General features: G+C 42.4%; 2 long non-coding RNA genes across 4 annotated transcripts in view; one reads left to right on the forward strand and one right to left on the reverse strand.

The window, feature by feature from the left end:
• LOC142600298 (uncharacterized) overlaps nucleotides 1–17,320 on the reverse strand; it is a 272,361-nt gene that overhangs the window by 144,384 nt on the left and 110,657 nt on the right. The gene's annotated exons all lie outside the window — the stretch shown is intronic.
• Nucleotides 4,559–17,320, forward strand: part of LOC142600297 (uncharacterized) — a 39,949-nt gene continuing 27,187 nt past the window's right edge. For all 3 annotated transcript variants that reach the window (XR_012833690.1, XR_012833689.1, XR_012833691.1), the window contains exons 1-2: nucleotides 4,559–4,809; nucleotides 16,700–16,880. This is a non-coding gene — a long non-coding RNA (uncharacterized LOC142600297). The remainder of the gene's footprint in view (nucleotides 4,810–16,699; nucleotides 16,881–17,320) is intronic.

Raw genomic sequence — 17,320 nt, forward strand, 5'->3', positions numbered from 1 at the left:
CACACACACTTTTCAGTCTCTTCCAGACAGAGACAGTTTTACTGTGCCTTATACAATGGGGCCTCTAGGTGCTATTGCAATGTAAATAGTGGCAGCACAGGTGCAATTGCAAGTGGAATATGGCTTTTATTATCCAGTTACAAGGTCACCGTTGGGTGAAAGGAATGCTGCATAAAACATTACTGAGCCATCAGCGTATGGCTGCCTCCCAGTTATACAATAATATTATTTCAAAAGCAGGGAAAGTATTCGAGGCTGTCCCAACCTCGCCAAGTTTGCGGTGCCACGAAGCATCAGTGGTAAAACGGCCCCACAAAGGTGAATGTGAACATGGAGATACTAAAACTGCCGGGGCCTTCCCCACGCTGTCCCTGTTGTTTGCAATTTACCCATTCCTCTTCCACAAATTAAGCCTCGCGACACCTTGCAGGACAAGGAAATATTGTACCCAGCTCCTCCAGTGGAGGGGAAAGAAGAAGGGGGCAGGAATGAAATGGCTGCCTTGGAGTGGCAGAGCTGGAATCAGGACCAGGGTAATCTCCATTCCCTCGTCACGCTGCGTACCTGGTAATAAAACTAAAACGCTACCACTTTAACAGCAGTGTCAGTCACACAGTATGGGCTCTGCACAGGCTTTGAAAACCAGGGAAGAGAGCATCAAATGTTCCAGCCCACTTAATTTGAAAGCTGCCTATAATAAACCCTTGGGAACATGTAAAACAGACAGGTCAAATTACATAGTTACACAAATATCACTGGATTTCATGCATTTAGTAATAAAAGGCTTTGATCTGTTCAATTTAAAAGTGCCTAAACCATGCATACACTGTGTTAAAATCTAACATCAAATGCTTTTCCTTTTGTATTTTCCAAAAGCTTAGCTAGAGACAATTTGTACACAGCATGACAAAACTTTGCCTTAATAACATAAATATCTATGTACAAGTAATTTGGCACAGTGTGCCATTGCAAAATATTTTATATTCAGTGAAGTGACAGTTCTTATCTAGTTCTTATACACAGAAACCCTTAAAGAAACAATCTATTGCCCTTTAAAAGCCCCTCTCTTTTCCTCACTTTCCCATCTATCTTATTTATAGCTCTCTCCTTTGCAAAGCCCTCCAAGATCTACGAATGAAAAGTACTCATAAAAACTGTGTGTGAGCCGGGATTTGAGATCAGCAGCACTTATGGATCTTATGTATATGAAGGAAAGACTTCAGTGCAACGCTCCAGTATTCAAAATCAACCTTACATCCCAGTGTCCTTGTCAACAACTTTCACTTTACACCAGCGCTCACTCAAAGTCTGTATAAATGCATCAAAAAGCCTCTTAGCCCTCCTCCCCCCTTATTTTCGGCCAGCGTTTCACTGTCTATGAGCTGGGATCGCCTCTCCCTGTTTTCCCTCATTGCACAATTGGCTTTCCATGGGCCTCTTTGGCAGCTTCCAGCCTTTTTGGAAAGCAGAGTTTATTCCTCCCCTCCTCTTTCAGCCTCACATTGAGGAGGAGGTCTGTGGCGGGACACGATGCCACAGAATGTCAATGCCAGAAGTGGCCTTTCTCATGGAAATCAGGCGCGGGAGTCCGGCATTGTCCGTGCAAGAAGGAGAGACGCTGCTTTTTTTTTTTTTTTTTTTTTCCTCTCTCCCTTTCTGAGAGATTACATTTGAACAGACGAGCTCCGGCTCTCTCATGCCTTGCAAGTGCCAGATCCTTCCTCAGGATTGATTTCTCCATCTCCTCCCTCACCTACATTGTTGCGCCATCTTCTCTTCCTCATGTCCAATTAGTCATTACAGGCTTATCTTGGCATTTTTAAGATTTCATGGATAAAGATGCCAGATAAGTGGATTTGACATGAATTTACTCATGCTGAGGACTGCATTTACCTATGCCAATATATGGAACACAAGCACCAATTACATCGTTTGCCCCCCTGGGAGACCTCCACCTCCCTCCACCGAACTGGAGGAGATGTACAGGAAGGAAACGACTTCCCTGGGGACATGCCAGTCTCATACTGATATATCCCTGGTGGCATATTTATTTATGCCCTTCCCAAGAGTTTGCTGTTCAAAGTCTTCCTCCTGATTTGACTCAGGAGGGATTTTCTGGGGAGGGGGAATCATTAACACAAATGCTGCAGTTTTCCAGTGTTACAAATGTGAAGGCCCAAGTCCTGGTGTCTTAATCACACAGCCCATCGTGGTTGAGAGTCACATCGGCCCCAGATGTTTGGTACGTTAGAATAAGGTCACTGCTGGTTGCTGCTGACTGGACAAACTCATCCCCTTCGAGCCACAGTCAGGCTTGTGGCTTGGAGACTAAAAGAAAAAACAGACCCACCAAAAAGCAAGCTCCGGCAGAGCTCAGACCTACCAGAAACGTTGTGCAAAGCCAGCAGATCCATGCATCGGCTCCCCAGGACGGGCTGGCGTTACCCTCACCAGGCAGGTCAGCACCTAACCCCGCACACCACACTGCACCTGTGCAAGAGCCGCCTTCCACCTGAACGCTCCTGCTCTGAGTATCACCAAAAAGTGAGTGTTTTGCTGGCAGATGGTAATCATAGACTCATAGAATGGTTTGGGTTGGAAGGGACCTCAAAGATCATCTAGTTCCGACCCCCTGCCATGGGCAGGGACACCCTCCACTAGACCACGTTGCCCAAAGCTCCATCCAACCTGGCCTTGAACACTTCCAGGGAATACACCACTAAAGCTAGTTGGGCTGGTAAGAAATAAGCCATGTCACAAATTCAGTGATAGTTAAAAAGCTCTCCTTGAAGTAATTTCCTTATTAGAGCTTTGCCTTCAAATGAGCAAGACCCAGACCACGTATGAATTCACGGTGCAGATCGTGGTCTTGCCGTGACAGGATTAAAACTGGTTTGGTAATACTCTGGGAGAGAGGCAAAGGCAGGGAAACTATCTGCGCCCTTTTATCTGCCTTCAGGAAGGGTTTGTGGCCTACATGGCAGTATGTATTTCTGATGAAGATTGGATTGTATTTCTGAGTTAATATTTCTGATTAAAAATCGTTTGAAACTGTCATTTTGGAGCTGTGACAGATATGTGGCACGTATAAAGTACGCAGTGCGTTCTGCATGCAGGGTAGATAAAAGATGCAGTGTAATTGCTGATTGGCAGCGTATTTAAATATCATACCCGTGCACTTAGCTCGGCTGAGAGCCTGCAATACGTAACATGCTCGTAACGCGGCTTTCGTGAAACAAGGTACAAACCCAAAGACGTTCTGCTGCACCAGCCTTGCACGGAAGGACGCATGCTGTGCGTGCGTAACCTTTTCACAGCTGACAGCGTTTGAAGCAAAGGATTTACACATAAAAAAATTATGCACACATTGTGTAGCGAGGCATTGAGCCGTGCACCCTACCATATGTTATACACATTACATGTATGATATCTACGCCAAATATTTTGGGGAAAGTAAATGCAGTTGCCCATATGCTCCTCAAACAATGGGAACGTGCCGTTAAGTTGTGGGACTGGGGAAGCAGCTTGATCCTTGGGGAATACCGAAGCGCCATGGGATGAGGAAGAATGCTGGAGATGGAAAGGCAAACTGTGTCAGCACAAGGCTGCCTTGCGTACGTGTGCGCAGAGAAAAGGCAGCGTTTCAATTCATGCCTCGCGATTTCCTTTCTCCCGCCGGAAAGGAAGGATTCACTCCGCTGAGGAGTGTGAAGGAGCGCGTCCTCCCTCTTTCACCCTTACCTTTCCACCGGCCTGCACTTGAGCACACTGCTCTGGCCCTGCTCCACGGCACCCACGTGCAGCACGGCTCCCGCTCTGCCCCACGTCCCCGCGCCTCTGCTCCCGCTGCAGCACCTCCCTCGCAGGAGCTCTGCTCTCGCCCTGATGCGCTCTCCCGCACGCGCCACCACCAACCCGCCCTCCTACATCGCTGACAAGTCTTTCTAGGGCTCGCAGGGTGAAAGCGGTGAACCGCACGCTGGTGGCGGCCACAACGCAGTGACGTGCTACAACGTGAATTATACGCACAGTTTGGCGCACACCATACGTGCGTACGATGCACACCACGGCCCAGAAAGACCACGTGCTCCGCGCATCGGGCACCGTATACACCACGCGCACCATGCACCCTGTGAGCCCCATACACCATATACACCGTGCTCGCAGCGCAACCCACGCGCTCCGGGCACACCATGCGCACCGCGTACCCGCGCGTCCCGCGCACCACGTGCACCGCGCTCACAGCGCAACCCCACGCGCACCGTACGCTACAGGCACCCTCAGCACGCCGCGCGCCCCACCCACCCTGCACGCTCGGGTCGCGCGCCGTCGAAGGGCGGGGGGGGAAGCGCCCTGGAGCGCGCTCATTGGCCGCGAGGGAGGGGGACCCCCCCCCTCCTCTCCCGGCGGCGCGTGCGCGTGTGCTTGCTGCGTGCGTGCGTGCGTCCAGGCGAGGACTGGGGGGGGGGGGTCGGGGACGGGCCGCGCGCGCGCGCGCGAGGTGGAAGGGGGCGGGGATTGGTTGCCATGGGAGTGACGTCAAAGTGTGTCGGGGACAGGGAGCGGAGACACGGAAAAGGTCAAACTAAAGGCGAGGGGGAGACGCGGCCGCTACCGGGCCGGGGCTGAGACGAGGCCAAGCCGGCCCGGACGGCTCCGCGGGACCCGCCGGCCGAGCAAGGGAGGGAGGGAGGGGGCCGCCGGCGAGGGGCCGCGGGCGGGCCGGGCGAGGCAGCTCCTCCGGGGCAGCCCCTCCGGTCCCGGCGGCGCAGCCGGCCGTCCCCCCCCCCCCGCCGCCTCCCGTCACAGGTACGGGCGAGCGGCGCCCTGGCGGGGCCGTCCCGCTGTGGGGGCGGGCTGGGGTGGGGGGCAGGCCGCGGCCTTGGGCGGCGAGCGGGGCGCGGGGAGGGGGCCGGGGCCGTGCCGGCGGTCCAGGGGTGGCGAGACGGGGGCGGGAGAGCGCCCTTGCTCCGCCGAGGGGCGAAGAGCCGCCCTGGGCAGCGGGCTCGGGGGGCAGGTTTGCATCCTGCCATCCCCCGGCGGTAGGGGTGAGCCTGGGGAGGGGGCTCCCCGCCGCTTTGCCCTTTGCGGAGTGGGACGGGGCTCTTGCGGGGAGGGAGAGGAGCCCTGCGCCCTTCACCGTGCGCCGCCCCCCCGTGCAGGGGTCCCTTTCCCACCGCAGAGCCCTTGGGGGCTGTGTTCCCCCTCACCGCGCTTTGACCCCCTTGCCCTGGGAACAGAAGTTGAGGGGGTTTTTGGTGTGGGGTTTTGTGGGGGGGTTTCGTGGGCTGTAGAGGTTTCTGCCCCCCGCCGCGGCCCCCAGCTTTGTATAACTTGTCTCCCGAGTTGACTGTCCCTTCCTCCCTGCACTTCGCCCTTGCCCGGTGGTCTGTAGCATGAGGGAGTAAAACTATTCAAGGACTGGCTTTTTTTTTTATGTAGTGAGAAAACTGGATCACAAATAAGGCAGACTACCTAATAATATACGTATATATACACACACATCTCTTTATTTTATTCCCCCCCAGCAGCGCAGTGATGAAGTAGGATTCAGTGGTAGTACAGAACAAGGCCCTTGGGCATGGGGTTTTTTATTTTAGAAAACCCTGGAGTGAAACTGCTATTGGCATGTAGAGTTTGAACGCCCTAGGCAGTCTGTTGTTTCTTCATGTTCAAAGAATAATTTAGAGAAGCAGTGATGACTCAGTAATATAAAGTATTAGTTGCATGAAGGCAAAACCAGGTGAAGTTTCTTACTTTACCACAGACTTAATCTGTGACCTTGGATCAGTCTTTCTGCATCAGTCCTCTGTTTGCTTATGAATCAGGAATATTGGTGCTTTCCAAAAACGTACTGTGAATAAATATACTATTGACTGTGACATGCTTATCTGCTGTAGCAATAACAGGTAGATAGCAGTGTTATTCTACTATAGAAGCATAGAGGCTGTAGCCAGGATGTGGGTATTTTCCTTGCAGAATTTTTTTATAGTAGCTATAGGCGCTTGCTTAAAAAGATATTTAATAACCTGTGATACTGCATGGTCTGCACTGTGTGGTCATCTTACACTTCATATTTTTGTGAAGAGCGTGCTCTAATAAGCTTTTAAAGGGCTGCCATTCCATAGTGTGAATAGTTTGTGGGGGGTTTTTCCCTCCTGTCTGGAACAAAGCTGGTGTCCTCTTCCACTGCTAAGGCAACCTTGTGAATATCTAATGTGGCTGATCATATCTGATAACTGGCATCTCTGAGCTATATGGTGTTTTGGTCGGGAACTGGAAAAGACTTATTTTGATATACTTGAAATGATGAAGAAATTACTTCTGGCGTTGGTTTGTAACTTACTGTGATACTATTCAGCTGTACTTGCCAGGGTTGGTTAGTTGCATTAACTCAATGCTGTCTTGGGGTGCCTCTGCATTTGCAAGAAAACACTAAAGTGGCTGACAATAAGTTCCTTACATGTGTAATGAAAGATAAACAGTAGTTCAGTTTTAGGAACAGTATTTTCCCTCTCACCTTATATGATGTTCTCTATAGAAAAATCAAATACCTTAAGTATGCCATAGGCAACAACTTCAGTACAGGAGTCCTAGAATCTGAAGGAGTTCCCGGTTGAGGTTCACATGCTGCTCTGAAGTGGTGCACAGCCACTGCAATAACAGGTGACAGCAGCCAAGCACAGAGCTGGAAGTTGCTGCTGTGAATACTGACTTGAGAGAGCTGAGTTTTCCTTCTTTACAGTTTTGCTTTATACCAACTTGTGCAACTAGATTACTTGTCTGTCTTCTTTTCTTTTCCTTTTTTTTTTTTTAAATCTATTGTAGAAGTATATACCAGGAAGTACTATTTGACTGATATCTTAGGGGTTTTTTGGAAGTAATTTGATCTATAGTTTCTTACTTGTCTATTCAAGTTAATATGAAACTTCCATAATCAGTTTTAACATTAAATGGGAAAGCTTTTATGTGTTGAGGAGGAGGTAAGCACAACACAGTTCAGGTTGTTTTGGGGTTGTTTTTGTTGTTGTTGTTGTTGTGGGGTTTTTTGGGTTTTTTTGTTTATTTGTTTTTCTTAACAAAACTAAAAGCTGCTCTGGTAAAATGGCAATTCATTGTTAATTCATAATATGTAGGTGCCCTGGAAAAATCAAATACCCGGTTTCATAGCTACCCTTAGGCATCTTTAATTTATGCAAACAGGGCTCGCTGAGTAACTGCTCTAAGTCTTACTGACCTTAGTAGGTTTTCAGAGGTCATATTTTAACACAGGTAAGTTGTGCTTGAGCTATTTTTTTCAGTAAGTATTAGGAGAAAGAAAGTATTTGTGTACATAATTACATGCTTTTTCCGGTTCTCCATTACACTTTTTGTTTTTTCTTTAGATTCTTACTTCTAAGCGCTACAGCAAATCTAGAGTCTTCTTGGATTTTACTTTTTATCGCTCATCTTAATATTAGGAAGAAACACAGGTTTTTGAAAACAAGTTATTTTTTCAAGATCTCAGTAAAACAGAGCAAACTGTGAGGTTTTCCGAGCAGAAAGGCCAGTTTTAGGGTCAGAGAAACTTGGCATATGGAAAGCCAGTGTAACCGAAACGTATACGAGTGACATCAGCATTTTTCTGAGCCGTTTATGCTATTCATTTCTGTTGGTTCCCAGCAGTGCCTTGTGCCTTATGTAAGCTTGCACTGTACATCCTGTCCTGCTGATCTCATGCATGAAAATTCATTGGCGTTATCTTACTGTAGGTTTTGAGAGCTGAATAGTTGCTGGCTGCTTGTTGTCTCAAATGTCTACATGCTAATTTCTTACGAGCATGCTGGAGAGATCTATGCCAGGAGCATAATACTGTCCTTCTAGGAGACATCAGAGGAATAACTTGGAGTGAGACACAGCTCGTCCTCCTGCTCCTTTTGGTAATGGGAACTGTAACCGCTGTGAAGTAATGTGGCTGTGGAGATAATCGTGAGGGAGGCTTTACTGGACAAAAGCCTTGATCTGTATCATAGATGCACCACTAACGCAGTTTTGAGGGCTGGTGATGAAACAACCATAAAAGCCAAAAGAGTAAGGTTTCAACAGAAGCTTCAATAATAATAGGACTGGACAATAGAGTTTATATACTATTACTGTGCACTACTTCTTCCTCTTGAAGAGGAAACGTGCCTTCAGACAGTGATGCTTTAAGCTTGTTCTTATAGTTAGCGTTCAGTCATGCATGGTGAAGATACTGTCGGCTGATGGGTGAAATTGAAGCAAACCCTCCATTAGAAGCTCTCAAAACCAAACTTTCCTTCTGTTTTTCTTGCTTGCTAAATCTAGCTGAAACTTGCTGGCATAAAGTCCTGCAGCAATGCAGTGTTTATAGCTTTAATTCTAAGTAAATCAGGCACCTTTTTTGAACAGTATCTAATATTTCAGTTTAAAAAAATAAGAAGTGTTTCTTAAATATACTGTAGTCTTTTTTTTTGTTAGTGCTCTAGCAGTTTGAGGGAGCCAATTTCCTGCTTACCTGTCCTGGTGAATGTGGTTGTCCTTGTCTGCCTCCATAGCTTGTTTCGAACAGCTGGAAAGTTTCCTTATGAACACAGTACAATACATATAGCTCTGCAGTGGAACCACATACAGAAAGGAAGAAAGGTTGACACAGAGGAGAAGCGCACCTGGAGAGGACTGCTGATGTAGGAGGCCCATGGAAGTAACGAAGAAATCTTTCCTGTGACTCTGCAAATGATCTGTTCCATACTGCACAAAACAATTTCTCATTGTAATGGAGAAACAAGGGGAATATGAGACTTGATAAGAGGACTGGTTATCTGAAAAGGAACAGGTGCAATGCTTGACACTTAAAACTAAATAAATTTCTGTAAGTGAGCTGTTCTTGCAGAGTTTAAGGAAATTTATTGGCAAAACATCTAAGAGGGACTTGAATTTTCATTTTTGGTAGGGAATTATCACTATTGCTTTTATCACACAAATCTAGGAATGCATGAGGGGTTTTTTTGGTGCTTTTGTTATTTCTGGAGGATATGCAAATCTGTTTTAAAGCCATATGCAGGAAAATGGACAGCAATGCAGTTATATGCATTTTAACAGAGACTTGCAGCGGCTGTAAGAGTAAACCTCGTTAAAAAAATTACTTCAAAAGCAGTTGCATGTGGCACATTAAAGATTCCATTACATTATGTTTTATTGCTTTACAGATATTTGTTTGAATATGAAAGTCCACATATGTTGTCATTATTCAATAGACTTTTCATTCTGTAGATGTAGGCAAATGTAGTCTGGATGCTTAAATCTGCTAAAATATTTATAAGAAAGTTGGCTCTTGGAAAAAGTTTCCCACAGGATGCAGTGGGTGTCAGGTCTAAAGGTCAGTGGCAGACAAAGTAAAGTGAAGGCTCTCTTGGATTTATTTTTTTCTATTTTTTTTTTTTTAAACAAACCCTCCTTATGTAGAGAAGCACGGAATCTTTCTTTGTTACTTTCTAAATTTCCAAATGCTAACAGGCATTTACAGATTCATTCGTACTTAGATGTTTTGTTGAAAACTTTTTCCTCTTTAGGAGAGGGGAGGCAAACAAAAAATTAGTGCAGTTAATATATTCATGAACTCTTAGCACAGAAGTTCCTGGTGTAAATCAAAAAAGCCAGATGGAGTTTTAAGCGACTGTCATGTACAACTTAGGAAACGAACATTCCTGATACTAATAAAAGGGCCAGATTGGAACTACATAATTAATCCCAGTGTCCTTTTCAACACATGATAAGATTTGGCTGTAACAGCCACAGAGTTAATGGAGACAACTGTCAAGTTCTATGAAGTAGTGGATTGTTTGTCTAAAATAAAAATACCTGCATGGTTATTCTTGTACATACCTACTGGTGATTAGTGCTCATGCTGCAGTTTAAATGGGAAAATAAGCATGAGTAGTGACTGACTGGGTCTTGAATCTATTTCCTGCCTTAAATATGTATGTAAATATATTTGTATACATATTTAATATGTGTAATTTGTCTGCATACATTTTATGTATATAAATATATTTAAAGACAGGAAATTAGTATATAGGGTTTTTTAAGTGTTACATGGCAATACCTTCTCTCCATTGGAGTAGAGTTGAAATTAATGACGGGGAGCCCCACAGAGCAATCTTGCAATTAAGTTTATTCACTGTATGTATCAGTGTGCAGGAAGGTGCTAAAAAGAGGAGGGGGGGGGAAGCCTTATGAAATGGCACAAAGTCTGTGTCAGACAGACAGGAAGAGGAGTGGGCAGATGGCAGTCAGTACAAAACAGGTGAATAATCAGATTGAGAACAAGCTGAATAGACTGTGCAAGTTAACATGCTGTTTTCATGCATTTTTGGTTTAGTTAACGTGATAGGGATTTTTCAAGTTGTTATCTATGGAACAGAGAGGTAAAAATTTTGTAGCTAGAAGGATATATAATGGTGAAAGCATTCCTGCCATTGTCAGAGGGAAATTCTGGGATGAGTAGAAAGGTTAGTGCTTTCAGAACTATCTGGACTGGAAAACCTTATAAAAATGTGCTCGGTTTTATAGACATCACTTGCAAGTTTATTCAGATCTATCTTACCATGCATAACATGGAATAATCTTAAAATGATCTAAAATCTTAGTGCTGGATATCCTGCATGACAATAGATTTTTTTTTTTCTTTCTGAAATTGTCTAGAAGGTAGCAAGACACATTTGAGATAAAATAAATTATGTAAACAAATTATCTAGTTTGTTTGAAAACTTTTTGGGTAGCTGTCTAGCCTAACTGTTCATTGCCTGGCCCGGTGATCTTTTCCAGATTGTTGCTTGGAGGCACTGTTGGAGTGATGAAGGTAAAGAAGAACAAAGGGATGGTAGTACTGATGAATGATTGATCCTGTAACACCTAGCACAATGCTAAAGATTATACAAAAAAAAAAAAAAAAAAATCCAGAAATATCCACTGATTCTTACTTCAGAAAAGTTATAATATCAATTTATAATAAGGCATACATATGATTCCTTATCAGCCTGTCAGTAACTTTGTCAGTACAATAGCAATCTCAGTCTTTCATGTTTATATTTGTTTAAAAATATTCCTGATTTTTTTCATTTTTGGGGAGTTCCATAAGTTATAACAGCAGTGCACTGGTCTAACTGGTGAATGCCCTACTAGCCAATAAAGAGGCATTGCTTTTTGTGAGCTGACACTTAATGAGAAGCACAACCTACCTTACAGTTTAAAAATTTATTTAGTACAGATAAGTTTTTCTATGCCTGAAGTTACCCTCTAGTAATATCAGTTTGTTCCTTGTATACTGCCTTCTTGGGATGCCTTAGTCTGAACAACACCAGTAAAGAGTTTTAACAGCACAAGGAGGTTGAGGGAATTAGGTCTATATTTCTGCAGATATGAAGGTTAGAAAGATAAAGAAAAAAAGATTAAAATACTCACAAGAAGTGCCCTAGATAAGGTTGTTTCATGTCTGAGGGCGTGTTGAATCCTGTGGGAATGAGGAAGCTAAACTACTAAAAGGCTGTTTAATTCTTATGTTTCACACTGAATCAACATGATGTTAGATATCAAAGTGGTATTAGTGGAATTTGTAAGAACATGAGCATTTTATATAAAGAATATAGAAATAAGTTAGTCCAAATCTCTTACTGTGTAAGAGCTGTGTGGAGAATGAACGTTGGAAGCTTAACATGAGTATAATAAATCAAAAAATCAGATGAGCCTCAGAGGACTTTCTTCATTCACTTCATTGTTTTCTCTGCAGATACAGCATGGTTCAGCCAAATGCAGGGTCGTCATTCTTCTGATGTTCAGTGTGTTTCTAAATGTTCCTGAAGACTGAGCTCTTTTCTTTGTGCTATCTTAAGCTGCCCAGTTCATCATTAGGAGTGTTCAGTGCACTGAATACTTTTATATGCAGAAATCACAGTGAGAGTCCACAGTCTTGTGTATGTTGTGTACTGTTGATAACCCATAGAAAAGGCTCAAATTTGTACCTTCTGGAAAGTACTGTTTCCCAAAGCTGATGCTTGGCAACATAAGATGCCCTGCTGACCCTCTGCAGCTTGACAGAAAATGCTCCTTAGCGCGTGAGCTTCCTAAGCGTATATCCCAGGGTATACGCTGCCTGGGGCTACTGGCACAGAGTATTTTTTTTTAACCTTCACCAAACTGTCTCCTTTCCCCATATCCTGTGTATCAGGCAAACAGAGTAGTAAGATAGAGGGCAGAGTTATTTAGTAAGATAGAAATTGGAAACAAAAGGGTAAAATTAGAACAAACTGAAAACTGTTCTGGTTTAAGCAAATGGTGACCTGTTTAGCTGCTGTTACCTAGAATTTCGAAGGCATAGCTCAGCTGTTGGACCTGGAGGGTCAGTACTCATAGCAGTAGCCTCCCATCAGTGTTAGCTTTGGTTAAGTTTTTAAAGTTAAAATTGCTGTGAGTTTTCCTTTCTTTTGCCTCATTTTTACTAGTGGTCTGGGGGTGCAAAAACTTTGTGGCTCTTTCTGGAGATGGACACCTTTGTGCTTAAAGACTTAGAGGCTTTTCCTTTTTATCCATATTAATTCTGCTGGCTGATCCATATTTGCTATGCATCATTATTTTAACATACCTTCTTACAACATACTTAAATACTTAGATACTTAGTGTAATGTGTTTTGTTAACCTGATGTTTTCTGAGAGTATCTTTAGCTTTTTATAGAGACTGTGATATATTATTAGCACTGCTGATAAACTTTGTAACTGAATGATCTGATTATATATGGATTGTGCTTGTAAATAAATATTCTTTCTCATCATTGCCCCTCAATGTACTTCTTTTGGAGTTTTGCTTATCTTAAATTATTGTTCAGTCAACCAGTAAAACTTTAACTTCAGAGTAATCAATTTTGCACTCACTCCTAGAAGGATAAGTAAATATTTTTTTTTCTCATCAAATTAGCTTAAAGACAAGAAATACTACTGCCAACTAATTTTTAATATTAGTTTGACAGGTGTATACTTTAGCCCAGACAAAGGGCGGTGTTTTCAATAATGTTTTTCTTGATTGTGGTTCTATGAGCCTAAATCTGTGCTCTCCTGTCAGGGATGTCTTAATTTTCACATAGCCCTTTGCTGTGGGATAACTAAGCTGTCTGCTGAGAGGACCAGGCACTTTCAGGTCACTGGAACATTGGGAATGTTCTGGTATCAGGGAAGCTAGTTCTTCTACAACCTGTCCCTCATCTGTTCTGAAAAGATCGAGGGAGTATTTCAAGGAAATATCAAGGAAAATTAAGGTGACTTCTAGAGCTTTATGAAGATTGGTATGCTGTATCTCTAGCCATTACAGCAGAAAAGAAAATTATAACACTGAACAGAGCTTGCCATGTTCAAAACTTCAATCAGCTGTGATATAAGACAGATTTTTTTAACAAGGAAACTTGTGATATTTTCTTTGCTTAAAATACACATCTGTCTATTTTTTACTCTTCCATCTGATTTTTTTTTTCCCATTACTCTAACTTGGAAAAATTAGTTGCTGCATCTCATCCAATGTTTTTAATATTATTAATTACAAAATAAGTGTAGTAGTTGATATCCTCAGATATTATGTGATTAGGCATGATTGTTGGTCTTGTATTTTTCATTTGATTTCAGCCTGTGTGACTACTTTCAGTTCAAAAGCCTAATCAAAATTTTACAGTGCAATTTTTCACTTTGAATATGGTGACTAAATGACTTGTCTTGATAAACACGCTAGCTGGATCAGGAACTGCTAAGCTAGTGGCTCTGTTAAAAGTCAGATTATGCCAAATATTAACTAGAAGCAGTAAAACCTCAGGAAAGTAAAATGAATCTATGTACTTAAACGTTCCTTGGTTCAAACAAACTGATTGAAGCTGTAGTTCTGTATGTTAATATGAAGTTGTGCACTACAATATCAGGGAGAAGTACTGGTTTATTTGTTGCTCTTTCTTATGCAACATAAATTCCAGTGTGAAGTTCCTTACTGTGGTAGTTAATGATGTCTGACTTCTTGCTTATATGTAAATTAAGAAACAAGAGTTTTATTTACACAGCTTGAATGGCTGTTATGTGTAGTATTACTTCTAAATTTCTCCTAAGAATACCAGGCATCCCAGTAAACTGAAACCTCTGCTGCAATTCCCAGACTGTTAATCATTAATTATTTTTCTTTTTGTGAAAAAGGGAATGTTTTCCTACGTCACCTGCTTATAATGAAAAGGTGAATACTGGTTTTCTGTCAATTTACTGGTACGCTACAAATCTACTATTGCAGAATTTTCCTTAATGGTTTATATAGTCTATAATACGTTGTTAACTTGAACTGTATGGCTGTCTGCTTCAGTCATTTTTTTCACTCCCTGTAGAATTAAGAAGTTAGTTTAGTTGTCTGCCCAATCTTTGCACAGATAGGACTTTCAGATCATTGGAGACTGAAGCACTGTGGTGTACAGGTTATTGGTAACTCCGTGATGTTTCCTGTCTTTTAAGCTACTCTTTCAAGTTGGAGAATATAATTAGTTTGAGGAATTCTACTTTTAAATAGTATTACAGTTAAATTTGAATTTCAAAGATTAAATGCGAGATTTCATTTGCATACAGAATTTGACAAATATTGCCAACTATGATACTCTCTCTTGCATTTAAGTGGAGCCTAAGGCAGCTGACTTCTTGTGGCTTTGTGGAGGGAGAGTGAGTTTTGGTCTATTGTTGGTGCTTAAGTTTATTTTATACAATGACTGGAAGCCTATATTTGCAGCACTTCTGTAAGTGTACCTTCATCGGTCCCATTGTGCAGGTTAACTTTTATGTAACTATTTTCACAGAACATATTTGTTCTAGAAATGCTATGGCTGATGCTTATTACTCTAGTACCAGTTATGTTTTCATTCTTCACATTGAAAGAAGATTACAGACTGTACATGAAACTATGGTTTGTTTTGTTTTTTTTTTTTCTAAAATTGAATTGGTTCCTTAGAGGAATTTCTTGATGTTTTTACAACATTTCTGTTGAGCTAATGTGGTCTCCACTGACCTCTGCTTGAGATAGAACAGCCTTGCAAAACTGACAGAATTTGCACTCGATCACTCAGATAAAGAACAGACATAGTGGGTGTTTGTAAAAAGTGCTTTCAGTTAGTTGTCCCACACTTGCAGGTAAACAACATAGACTCAACTTGTAATTCAGCTATTTTCCTCGAACTCTTCTGTCTCCAAAGACCTTGAGTTTTTCTCAGTTACCAATCCTGGTTTCTTTGGTCTATAAAAAAGCAATTGAAACAGATAATAACTGTTGGGGAGAGCTGAATGAAGATACCTTTCAGCTTTTTCAACAGGTGAAATAAGCCTTAAGGACTGTAGCATCATTGCTCTTCAACCCTCTTACAAGGAGCATCACCTGTTTCATGAACTGAGTATGTCAGGATTCCTATAAGGAGCCAGGCATTTGCTTATTTTTATTTTTATAAACACCTTATTTGTCATGTGTAAATGTGGTGAAATGTGGTGGGCAGCTTTAAGGGTGTTTTGGTTTTTTGGGGAGAAGCTTGGCTTTAATGAGACTTTATTTTGGGCTCTAGTATAAAGTTCACTTTAAAATCCTGATAAAATCAAAGTTATAATGTAGAAACTCTAGATTTAATGCCTTTTTTTGTGTGAGTGCTCCACTTTTGGACTTGTCTTGCATCTCATGCAAACTTTTCTGCAAAGCCGTACCCTCGACCTAATGAAGTAACTAATGTTCATGTGTTCGTAGCCAGCCAGCTACCAAAGGAGGATTGAACCACATCCTTGGTTAAAGGTTTTCACAAATATTTTTCAGCAATATTAGTATTCAGAAATTTATTATACTGCCAAGTTCTTCAGGGGAGGTTTTGCCTTAGGTGCTTTAGATGCTTCTGAATACTCAGAGACATTTTTGTTAATTTTTTGCATTCTTTTGGTTTGTTGTTGACTCTCCAAGGTCAGGATGCTTTCTGGCCTACTCTGTACTGTCCGGATACCAGCAGGTGGAGCGTTGGTAGCACAGACAGACTTCTAACTCCCTCCAGCTTTTGGGAAAAGTGATTGCCATGTAAGTCCTGCGCAGTGGGTTTCCGTGGAGGTGGAATCTGCTGACTGACTGGCATAGACGTCTGTGGGGACGGCTCCATGTTAACAAGTAGTGTTAGCAAATAATGTTGAAGGACAGTTTTCAGAGTTGGGTTGGGGTGAATTTTGATGCAGAGAGTGAAAGGCAACTTGATGTTCCTCTGCTGGTTGTTTGCAAAGGTCAGTTTCCTGTTGCAAAGCATGGATGTATTGAAGCTATGTCTAAATGGTTATAAAGTTGATAGTACCTTTAAGGGAGCATGATTTTGCCAAATTATTTTTTTGTTTACTGTGTCTTTGAGATATACAGCTTGCTTATGTTACTGTTCCCCACTCAAAACATTGATACCAGAAGTCTTAAGTATTGCTATCTTTTTCTGGGGGGGGTGGGGAAAGGTTCCTGTTGTGGTTAAACAATTGACCTATATTGATTTAACACTACATTGCCACCAAAACAGGCAGTCCTGCCCTATACACTACGTTCTTCTCGTCAGCGCTAAGGATTGTACTGCAATCCAGTAACTGAGATCAGCTACCTGCTATAGCGGAAAACTAATTTTTTTCTTTTCTTTTGCAGCTAATACAGTGGTTGTCCAAGTAACTTGCATCATGAAATTATAGAATTCCTGTAACAGTGGAGGCAGGAGGAGTCCCTCAGCGGGAAGGCAGAGAGAGCAGGACTACTCTTCTGCAACAGTGCTCTTACCGTGTTCAATTTAAACCATCCTGAAAGTGTACCATTAATCAGGCTTTGTGGCGTGAGTATTCTCTTCATGTTTTTTGGAATGGTCATTGTGCAACAGCCTCTGTCATTAAAATAATTATAAAGCAATACTGAATTGCACTAAATGATGTTCTTATTGCACAGTTGTTTTGTACTTGAGGTGTGACAAAGATCTCAGCTGCATGTAATTCTTGCATTTATGCTTTACTCTGTATTTTGTGGGCATGCATAAAATTGAGGTGTTTGGGTTCTGTGACTTAAAATGCAGCTAATAAAAATTGCTTCAGGATTAACTTTGGAACAACTGTGCGTTATCATTTCCAGAATGCCTATCACTATAGGCTGGATAATGGCATGCTTTGCTGCTGATCCCGTTTTTCCTGTAAGAAATAGATTTTTGGTGGTGGTGGTTGGTTGCTTTCCTATGAAAAACAGAGGAAGAAGATGAATCCTAAATAATTCTCTTTGAGACAG

This window comes from Balearica regulorum, chromosome 2 (assembly GCF_011004875.1).
Source record: "Balearica regulorum gibbericeps isolate bBalReg1 chromosome 2, bBalReg1.pri, whole genome shotgun sequence".
NCBI classification, from domain to species: Eukaryota; Metazoa; Chordata; class Aves; order Gruiformes; family Gruidae; genus Balearica; species Balearica regulorum.